The 11,138-nt window shown below is 36.8% G+C and overlaps 2 non-coding genes across 2 annotated transcripts; both read left to right on the plus strand.

The window, feature by feature from the left end:
• The first annotated feature begins 1,082 nt into the window (after positions 1–1,082).
• On the plus strand, positions 1,083–1,189 carry LOC113719490 (small nucleolar RNA R71). Its single transcript, XR_003454905.1, has one exon. It is a non-coding gene; the product is annotated as a small nucleolar RNA R71 (small nucleolar RNA).
• Positions 1,190–10,371: 9,182 nt separating this feature from the next.
• LOC113719496 (small nucleolar RNA R71) lies at positions 10,372–10,478 on the plus strand. Its single transcript, XR_003454906.1, has one exon. It is a non-coding gene; the product is annotated as a small nucleolar RNA R71 (small nucleolar RNA).
• The last annotated feature ends 660 nt before the right edge of the window (positions 10,479–11,138 follow it).

Here is an 11,138-nt window from a genome sequence, read left to right on the forward strand (position 1 = left end):
TAATGTCTTTCAAGAAACGTGCATAAGAGGGAATCTGTGTTATAGCATCAATGAAAGGAATGTTAATGTGCAATTGTTTAAACTTTTTGAAGAACTTTTCAAACTCCCGATCCTGTCCATCTTTCTTCAACCTGTGAGGAAAAGGAATCACATTAGAATTTAACTGAGAATTTAATTTGAGAGGAAGTGCATCAATATCAATGACAACATGATCATTTCGGCTTTCTTTCTCCCCTTCGATTGATTGCTCCTTGTCTTTTTCACCACTTGAATTTCCAAAATTAGGTCCTTCAACCGTTTTACCGCTTCTAAGAATGATTGCATTGACATACTCTCTCGGATTCACTCCAGTCTTGCTAGGTAAATCCCCTTGGTTGCGATTGTTAACCGTATTTGCTATTTGCCCTAATTGGACCTCAACATTCCTGTACATATTGGTGAGTTGGTCCATCCTTGCTTCAATTCTTTCAAACCGTTGAGCAGTGGTACTGACTAACTTTTCAATTTTATCATTTGATACATTTACCAGCTTCTCAATTACCAATTCCCAAGCTGGTTTGGACTCCGGAAGTGGTTGCTTCGGTTGAAAATTCGGTAGATTAACTGGTCTTTGTTGGTTCCCTTGATCCTTCCATCCAAAATTCGGGTGATTACGTCATCCTGGATTGTAGGTACTAGAGTATGGATTGTTTTGGGGTGGACGGTTGTAATTATTGAGATATTGAACCTGTTCGCTGATAGAACACATAAAATCATCATGATCTCTGCCGCAAGTAGTACAACATACAACAACTACTCCTTGATTAGAACTAGAACCAACTTGTCTATTAAGCATCTTAATCACATTATCCATCTTTGCACTTAACATATTCAAAGTATCTACTTCAAGCATACCTACAGTTCTCCTTGTATTACCTCGTTCGTTTGCCCATTGGTAGTTGTTAGCAGCCATTTCTTCAATCAATTGTTGAGCTTCCTCAGCTGTCTTTCCCATCAGTGCTCCTCTCGCTGCCGCATCTACATGCGTCTTTGTTGGATAGGTGAGACCATTGTAAAATATTTGGACTACTAGCCAATCTGGTAAACCATGATGAGGACATCTTTGTTGCAATTCCCGATAGCGCTTCCAAACTTCATACAATGTCTCTCCTTCCTGTTGAGAGAAACTAGTTATATCCATTCTGAGTTTAGCAGTTTTTCCAGGTGGAAAGAATTTATTAAGAAAAGTCTTAGCTAATTCAGCTCAAGTAGTAAAAGTATTTGGAGGATGAGATTGTAACCAAACCTTGGCCTTGTCCCTTAGTGAAAATGGAAACAATCAAAATTTAATTGCATCATCACTAACACCATTAAACTTAATTGTATCACAGATTTCAAGAAATGTTGACAAGTGAGAATTTGGATTTTCGGTAGCATTACCTCCATATTGAGATTGTTGAACCATTTCAATCAGTGATGGTTTAATTTCAAAATTATTAGCATTTACTGTTGGCCTTACGATGCTAGTTTTAGAACCTTGTGCTCTCGGTAAAGCAAAATCTCGTAGAATTCGCCTATTTTGTTCATTTTCCGTCATTTCTTTCTCAAATGATAATTCTATCCAGATTTCCTCTATCGGCTGCCAAACTTTTTGTTCCTCTTGATGTGGTGTATTCCTCCTTTGTCTCTTTAGTGTTCTCTCAATTTCAGGATCGAAAAGTGCAACTTCTCGATTTGATCGGTGCATATACTACAAATAAAAACAAGAGAAATTTTACAGTTTTAATTGTTAAAAATCAACAACTTGAATAAAAATAATGAAAATATCTAAATTAATAGAGATGATTAGGCCCTAATATTGCCGCTCCCCGGCAACGGCGCCAAAAACTTAGTGAAATTTTTTGCTTCATTTCTTGTCCAAATCACTCCAAAATTTTACTACACCTTGCAAATCACTTGGAGATCAACTCAAGCTAGGAAAGGAGCTTCATTTGCACAGTTTTCTTGAGTTTCAAAGGACCGAAAATTTCTACTTTAGTCATCTAAGGAGGTAACAAATGATCAACCTCTTGAATCTTGACTTATATAAGTTATATTGCACTTGTAAACTTATAGATGCATGTGGGTAGTTCTATATTGTTGAAAATCTTGTGAGTGGACTCTATGAAATCCCACAATGGATTTGATGAGCTGGTGATGATATTGGGTGTTATTTATGTTGGATTAGTGACGGAATTTTTATATCAATGCAAGTTTAAATCCGATTTTATACCTGTTGACTGCAAGTATACAGGCTGAAATCGTAATGTAGGGTATGTATCGGGTCGATCCCACGAGGAGCAAATTAAACAAGTACTAGGTCCTTATTTTTCTCTATTATTTAGACTTACAAATGAATTTGAGCAGAGAAAGTATATTGCTATAGTCTACAAATCTGATATACACATCTAGTTTAACAAATGCTAAATGCAAATGGAGAAATTTCACTAAAGATTGAATCTAGGGATGTAGATTCCACTTATGGCATAAACAACACAAATGAAAAGATTTACCTCTTGTTATTATTCTTGTTTAACTAGGGATTCATTTCCAAAGTTACCAAGTCTCATTTTCATGATGAAATGGCCTAGAGCAATATAGTTTTCCCTATTTTCATGGTGAAATACTACTACTACTCTGTTTTCTTTCATGAAATGCTAAGTAATCCACTTAAGTGTATCTCTATTTTCATGAACATACAACTTAAGCTCTACTCATGTGTTTCTATTGTTACTACCAATTCTCATTGAACAATAACAACTATAATCATGCTATTGATGATCAATCAATAACAAGTAATCACAGCTGCACAAGTAGACAAGTTAATACAAGATATAACAAGTATAAATCACATTCAATTCATATTATTTAGTCATAAGTTTCATCTACTCCCTAGATAAAGAAAATTAGCTACTCATGAATGATTTAACAATCAAACTCACAAGTTTATTAATGCAAATAATCATACAGTACAAGTACAAGAAAGATAAAAGAAAGCTTAGCCAATTGATGGTGAAGCCCTCAAATTATGCTATGTTCTTGTACAAGATGATTACAAGTGAAAACTCCAAATACTTCTCAAAGAACTCCTAGTTAGAGAGAAACTAGTTACAAGAAGAAAAACTAGCTACGTATGGTTCTCCTTGCTTCTTCCTTGTGTCTCTGCATAAAAGGTGGTAGAAAGTTTATTCCTCTCACTTCATAATTTCCTCCACTCAGATTTTGTAAAAAGAAGTCAAAGATATGATATTTCCTTTTGTCTACAACTCATTTGGTCTTCTCTTTTGTTGAGAAGCATGTGCCACCGATTTCCGTCCCTCAAAATAGCTGGAAAAGTTGTGAGAAAGGTAAAGAAAAACGGCTATGCCACTTGCTGAAGAGAGAGACAGATCCGAGACTCGGATCCGAGGGTTGAATATGGATCCGAGGCCTTTTTTCTATGGATCCAAGGTCGGATCTTCTGACCTGGGATACACTGCTTCAGAAACACAGACGAGGGCTCGGATTGCCCCTTGTTCACACGGATCCGAGCTCGGATCCATGTTGATCAAATTTTCAGTTTTTCACTTCTTTTCTTTTTCTACATTTTTGCTCCCAATTTCTTTTGTACTTTGTACTCCGGATGATCCTTACCTGTCTTTCATCTCGTGCATGAATCCTTCACAATTTCATAAAATTTAACACATTAATCCACTCATTTATCAAATTTTGAACACTTAAATAATATTTAATCAATTATCACCAAAAGAGTTCAAATATGGCTTTAATCTTTTCAAAACATACCAAAAGTTCATACCAAATTTGTACAAAATATACGTTAAATATTCACTTATCAAATTCCCCCACACTTGAATCATTGCTTGTCCTTAAGCAATTTTACACATAATTTACCACAATGATTCAAGAGATCAAAATAATATATATACTTTTGTCAAATTTAATTCCTCAAACCCCAGAAACCAATCATTGTGCCATTTCTCAGATTACACTAAATACTCATAATATTCAATTAAATAAAAATAATTATGCCTTAATTTCAACAAATTCAACTCAATCTCTCATTCTATCCTAATTCTACAAATAAGTAAATCACATAGTCAATTTTATGGCATTTCTCATCCCAAAACTTAACAATTTAGAGGGATTTATTCACATTTCATTTTATTTAAATAGTGAAAACGCCTTTTTACTCGAAAATCGACACTTTTAGGTGAAGATTTCCGGTTACTCAACATTTCACTTATTCAAATTGTCAAGCATACTCTTAATTCCAATACCTTTTTACGCGAATGTCGACATTTGTAAATGTCAACCCCCGATTACTCAGTATGTGAATCATTAGAGTAGAAAAAATAATATCAATATATATATATTTTTTCTTTTTATTTTTTATTTTTTATTTATTTTTTTTTTTTTGAAATAATTTTCTTTTCCCTCTAAGCATAATTAAAGGAAGAATCTGGCCTTGTCTTGACTATATCAATCACTTACTTATAAAATTAAGTAAAAATGAGAAATATCATTAAACATGCAAAATTCTAAGCATAATTTTTCTTATTTAACCGAATATACTTTCTAAAATGTAAAAATCCTAATTGCATAATAATTCATTCCAAGCAAAATGAGGACCAAACCTTCCCAAAATACATATAACATTTTATCCAATGAAAGAATTAGGTACTTAAAATTGAACATTTTGGCCATTAATTTGAAATATTTGGAAAATATTTTAGAAAAATTTTGACAGGGTTTCCCCATAAAAATGGACAAAACCCAACAACCTCAATTTTAAGAAAATTAACCTCATGACAATATTTCCAAATATAATGCCAATATTTTTAAGCCATAGACAACTAAAATCATGCATTTCAAGACACAATCACCCATAAGATAAAGTAATCCCTCCCCCACACTTAAAATCTACAATGTCCTCATTGTAGAGGAAGGTAAAAGAAATTGAAACTTCCCTCAAAATAAGTGGTGATTTAATTTGAAGCCATTAATCCTCACGATCATCCAAATTCTGTCCAAAATGAAACAAAAGGGGACGAAAAACCATAAGTAGCACAAGATAATGCAATATGAAAACTACAAAGTTTAAACCGAACACAATAAAAGAAAAATAAAGCAACAAAAGATGTAATCAACTAAAGATCTTCATGGCTGCTCGGAACGAGGGTCTACTGCCTTCTCAGCTCCATGAGGACCATGTGATGTACCAATATGCCCCTCCTCATGCTGAGGCGTCGGAGTAGGCGACCGGCAGATCTGAAAATGATCCTCGATCGCACAAAGACGGCGATCATGTCTGTTGAGTCGCTCAGTCATCATCCGCTCCATCTGGTCAATGCCCTCGATGACTCGTGTCTCCATACAGCAAATGGCACTGAGGAGCTCTTGCCACTTGGAGCGCGGCGGAGGAGGTGGTCGCGGAATGGGAGGAGGAAGAGTCTGCTGTGCCTCCGACTCTTGAGCTTCCGCTTGTGGTTCAGTGTGAGGTGGAGGCTGAGCAGCGGAAGTCGATGCTTCTCCAGTGTCCTGAACCAGAGCAGCTCCAAAATTCGTAGGAATACTCAAGGATTTGAGTATCGAGACACTGACCTCCTCGGTAGCCCTAGTGATAGTGGCTCGCTCGGTTCCAAGGGGAACCTTAAGCTTCTCAAACAGAAGGGAGAGAAGGCGAGGGAACCCAAAGCAGGTTTTGCCGGCTCTCATTCGAGCGGTGGTCCGCATGTAGCTGATAACGATACTGGACAGAGGTATTCCAGTCAGCTGGCGACCTACTCCGTTCATCATCTTGTCCAGGAAGTAGAGGTCACTGTTGCGGAGTTCTCATTTTTCAATTCTTTTCGGTACCACATTGAAAGCAAAAAAGATAGAATATCAAGTGGTACCGAGGCTCAAAGGAATCCGCGTACACTATGAGCTTCTTAGAACTTCCTCGCTCACGGTATTGACCCTTAAGACGTGACACAACTTCTCCTACTTGCCATGGATCACGTGCCTTGAATTCCTTGGTCAATTTCACGTCTTCTCCATTGTCCTTGAGTTTGACGAATTTGGCGACTGTATCCTGATTGAGTGCCACTCTTTTGCTTCGAACCCATGAGAGTATGAGGTTGCCACTATAGCTTTGTTTGTTTTCTACATTGGCGTAGAACTCCCGGATCAGATTAGGATAATAATACTTCGGCAAGCCGAAGATGTTCTCTCATCCAAGGCGCTTGAATGCCGTGGAGATTTTATAATGATCGCCCACCTCCAGTGGCAGATGCTTCTCAATTATGATCTCCTTGTCCAATCCGGCTTCATACCACTGTTGGTTTTCAAGCGAAGTGAATCGCGTGGTATCATAGTCCCGAAGTGGCTCCTCGCGGCTAGTAGACGCAGTCTTACGCTGTGAGCGTGGAGGTGACTCAGATGAAGGGGATTCATCCACTGGTGACTCCTCAGGTGAAGGAGTTCGTTCCTCACTCGAAGAAGGAATAGGAATAGGAATACGAGCCCTCCTTGTGCGAGTCATAGTACCTATACACAAATAAGATGAATATTCATTCGAAACAATATAAACTTGCTCTCAAATGATAAATAGAAATTTAAGAAAATTTCGGCAGAGTTTCCCCTTATAAAAGGGCTAAATTCCCTGCCAACATGTACCAAAACGCAACCAAAGATCCTACTTAACTCATTTCAAACTCAAATGCACATTTTCAGGTAGAGTCTCATCAAAGGGTTCAATCATTTGAACCTTAACCATTATTTCAAGAATGTACATGCCAATATATTCATAACTTTATCCAAGAATCACACCACAATTGGCTATATACATTCTTAATAAAGTGCATACGAATGAGCTCCAAATTTACCAAAACAATTACAAACTAACTCAAAGAGATAAGAGATTTCAAGCAAAAAGGTTGAATGTGCTTAACTTAATCATAAACACACTCTTTTACCCAATGGAATTTGTTCTATTAATCGCATATCATTTTACTCCTCAGAACAAGTTAATATATTCAATGAAAGCAACATTCACAAGGCTAAAGAACCAAATTGCTCAAGCCTAATAATTGAGAAAAAGTCTCAAAAATATCGCCAAATCCACAATTTTCTCAAAAATAAGCATGAAAATAGTTGTAGCAATCTATTTAAGCACAATGTAGCACAATTATATTAAGAAATTTCAACATATAAACGATTACCAACATTTGCCCAAAAATTAGAAAAAATATAGAATTGGAAATTATGAAATCTCAAAGAAAATTGCAAATTATTACCTCAAATGTATAGGAAGATGCTAGAGGATGGAAATGATGCAAAAATGAGGAAGAAAACGGTCCAAATTCACCCCCAAATTGGAAGAAATCAGTTCGGCCCTGTTGTATTCTAATGAAGATCAAAACCCAGAAAATTGATGTTTTTGCTACGAAATTGTTGAGGGTTTATGTTCACAAGAGTGTTTGGGATGTTTTTGTGGTGAAAGATTAGAGGAATAACGTAGAGAATGGAAAATTGGAGAGGAGAGCTAGGGTTTCGGAGAAAGAGAAGAAGAAGAAAGCTGGAAAATGAGGAACCGAGGTTGCGGTTCTGCTATATCCGCGAACCGATCCGAGCTCGGATCGTTTCTAGAAGCCCTCGGATCCGACAGGGCTCGGATCCGCTACTCCAGATGTTCAGCCGAGCTCTCAGATCCACTGGAATATGTTGGATCCGAGTTCGGCTCCCCTATTTTTGATTTTTGAGCTTCAAAGGATCCGAGGCCGGATCCGTCTGGGTTTTTCGGATTCGAGATCGGATCTGTATTTCTCTGCACTAATTGCAGAAACTGTAATTTTTTAAACTTTTTCTCCCTTTTTCGGCCAATTCCAAATTACACATTGGACAAACTTTTTATCAATTCCAACCTCCCACGCACATGTAATATACCATAAACACAATATCCAACATCTCAAAACACATCAAACACATCTTCATTGAAAATCAAGGGGTGGGGTTCTTTGATCATTTTTGCACTTTTACCCCAAAATGGCACTTTTGGGCATTAAATGCACATCAAATGAGTCCATGAGCATTTATAAACATGTTATCATCAAAACTCAATTGAATATACTTGAAATGCAACATTGTATATATGCATGGGAATTCTAAACACTTAAAGCACAATTTAGTAAGAAAACCTCCCTTTTTACACTTGTTCTTCAATTGTACTTCCAAGATGGATGATGAAACTCCCGAACCTCCTACAAACAAGTGAAATACATCTAATTAGTCAATTAAATCACACCAAAATGTAAAAAAAAAAAAAAACATAAAAACACACAACTACAATATTATTATTGGGTTGCCTCCCAACAAGCGCTTTTGTTTATAGTCGTTGGCTCGATTTAAAAAGTTGAATCATTTTAGAACATTAGGGAGCGATTTTCTCCCCATAGATCGAAACTCCCGAGCCAATCTACCATGTGGTGAGCTATGTATTGATCTCCATAGTCCAATTTCCTCAAATGCCAAGAAGGAGTATTAGACTTATCATATAAAGGCTCGACTTCACCTTGGAGTGGAATTTGCTTGTCTTTTTCGAGTTGGCTCAACTTTTCTCCACTTTCTTCATAGAATGGCGAATTTATTAAGCCAACTTCTATCCTTATATTCTCCTCCCTTGCTCCTACACCATGAAAGTTAGTACCAAGGACATTTATATATTTAACTTCTTCGTTCCTTTCTTGGTTAACCTTTTCATCACATGGCATATTGGAAACAAGAGCAGTAGCCTCTATACTCCCTTCTTTATTATCCAAATTGAATTCCAATTCCTCACCATTAACCCGTAATATAAGCTTACCTTTTTCCACATCAATTATAGTTCATGCGGTGGCTAAAAACGGTCATCCTAGAATAATTGGCATTCTCACATCTTCCTCAATATCTAAGACAACAAAATCGACAGGTATTATAGATTGTCTTACCTTTATGAGCACATTTTTCAAAATACGCATTGGATGTGTGATTGATCGATCCGCCAATTGCAATGTGATATTGGTAGCTTTTAGCTCTTGAAGTCCTAGCCTCCGGGCAACCGATAGTGGCAAGAGTGACACACTTGCACCTAAATCATATAAAGCATTAGAAAAATGCAATTGACCAATTGTGCAAGGAATAGAAAAGCTTCCCGAATCTTTCAATTTAGGAGGGAGTTTGTTTTTAATCAATGCACTACACTCTTCCGTTAATGCTATCATCTCATTATCTACAATTTTTCTCTTCGTTGACATAATGTCTTTCAAGAAACGTGCATAAGAGGGAATCTGTGTTATAGCATCAATGAAAGGAATGTTAATGTGCAATTGTTTAAACTTTTTGAAGAACTTTTCAAACTCCCGATCCTGTCCATCTTTCTTCAACCTGTGAGGAAAAGGAATCACATTAGAATTTAACTGAGAATTTAATTTGAGAGGAAGTGCATCAATATCAATGACAACATGATCATTTCGGCTTTCTTTCTCCCCTTCGATTGATTGCTCCTTGTCTTTTTCACCACTTGAATTTCCAAAATTAGGTCCTTCAACCGTTTTACCGCTTCTAAGAATGATTGCATTGACATACTCTCTCGGATTCACTCCAGTCTTGCTAGGTAAATCCCCTTGGTTGCGATTGTTAACCGTATTTGCTATTTGCCCTAATTGGACCTCAACATTCCTGTACATATTGGTGAGTTGGTCCATCCTTGCTTCAATTCTTTCAAACCGTTGAGCAGTGGTACTGACTAACTTTTCAATTTTATCATTTGATACATTTACCAGCTTCTCAATTACCAGTTCCCAAGCTGGTTTGGACTCCGGAAGTGGTTGCTTCGGTTGAAAATTCGGTAGATTAACTGGTCTTTGTTGGTTCCCTTGATCCTTCCATCCAAAATTCGGGTGATTACGTCATCCTGGATTGTAGGTACTAGAGTATGGATTGTTTTGGGGTGGACGGTTGTAATTATTGAGATATTGAACCTGTTCGCTGATAGAACACATAAAATCATCATGATCTCTGCCGCAAGTAGTACAACATACAACAACTACTCCTTGATTAGAACTAGAACCAACTTGTCTATTAAGCATCTTAATCACATTATCCATCTTTGCACTTAACATATTCAAAGTATCTACTTCAAGCATACCTACAGTTCTCCTTGTATTACCTCGTTCGTTTGCCCATTGGTAGTTGTTAGCAGCCATTTCTTCAATCAATTGTTGAGCTTCCTCAGCTGTCTTTCCCATCAGTGCTCCTCTCGCTGCCGCATCTACATGCGTCTTTGTTGGATAGGTGAGACCATTGTAAAATATTTGGACTACTAGCCAATCTGGTAAACCATGATGAGGACATCTTTGTTGCAATTCCCGATAGCGCTTCCAAACTTCATACAATGTCTCTCCTTCCTGTTGAGAGAAACTAGTTATATCCATTCTGAGTTTAGCAGTTTTTCCAGGTGGAAAGAATTTATTAAGAAAAGTCTTAGCTAATTCAGCTCAAGTAGTAAAAGTATTTGGAGGATGAGATTGTAACCAAACCTTGGCCTTGTCCCTTAGTGAAAATGGAAACAATCAAAATTTAATTGCATCATCACTAACACCATTAAACTTAATTGTATCACAGATTTCAAGAAATGTTGACAAGTGAGAATTTGGATTTTCGGTAGCATTACCTCCATATTGAGATTGTTGAACCATTTCAATCAGTGATGGTTTAATTTCAAAATTATTAGCATTTACTGTTGGCCTTACGATGCTAGTTTTAGAACCTTGTGCTCTCGGTAAAGCAAAATCTCGTAGAATTCGCCTATTTTGTTCATTTTCCGTCATTTCTTTCTCAAATGATAATTCTATCCAGATTTCCTCTATCGGCTGCCAAACTTTTTGTTCCTCTTGATGTGGTGTATTCCTCCTTTGTCTCCTTAGTGTTCTCTCAATTTCAGGATCGAAAAGTGCAACTTCTCGATTTGATCGGTGCATATACTACAAATAAAAACAAGAGAAATTTTACAGTTTTAATTGTTAAAAATCAACAACTTGAATAAAAATAATGAAAATATCTAAATTAATAGAGATGATTAGGCCCTAATATTGCCGCTCCCC

This window comes from Coffea arabica, chromosome 1e, assembly GCF_036785885.1.
Source record: "Coffea arabica cultivar ET-39 chromosome 1e, Coffea Arabica ET-39 HiFi, whole genome shotgun sequence".
Classification (NCBI taxonomy): domain Eukaryota; kingdom Viridiplantae; phylum Streptophyta; class Magnoliopsida; order Gentianales; family Rubiaceae; genus Coffea; species Coffea arabica.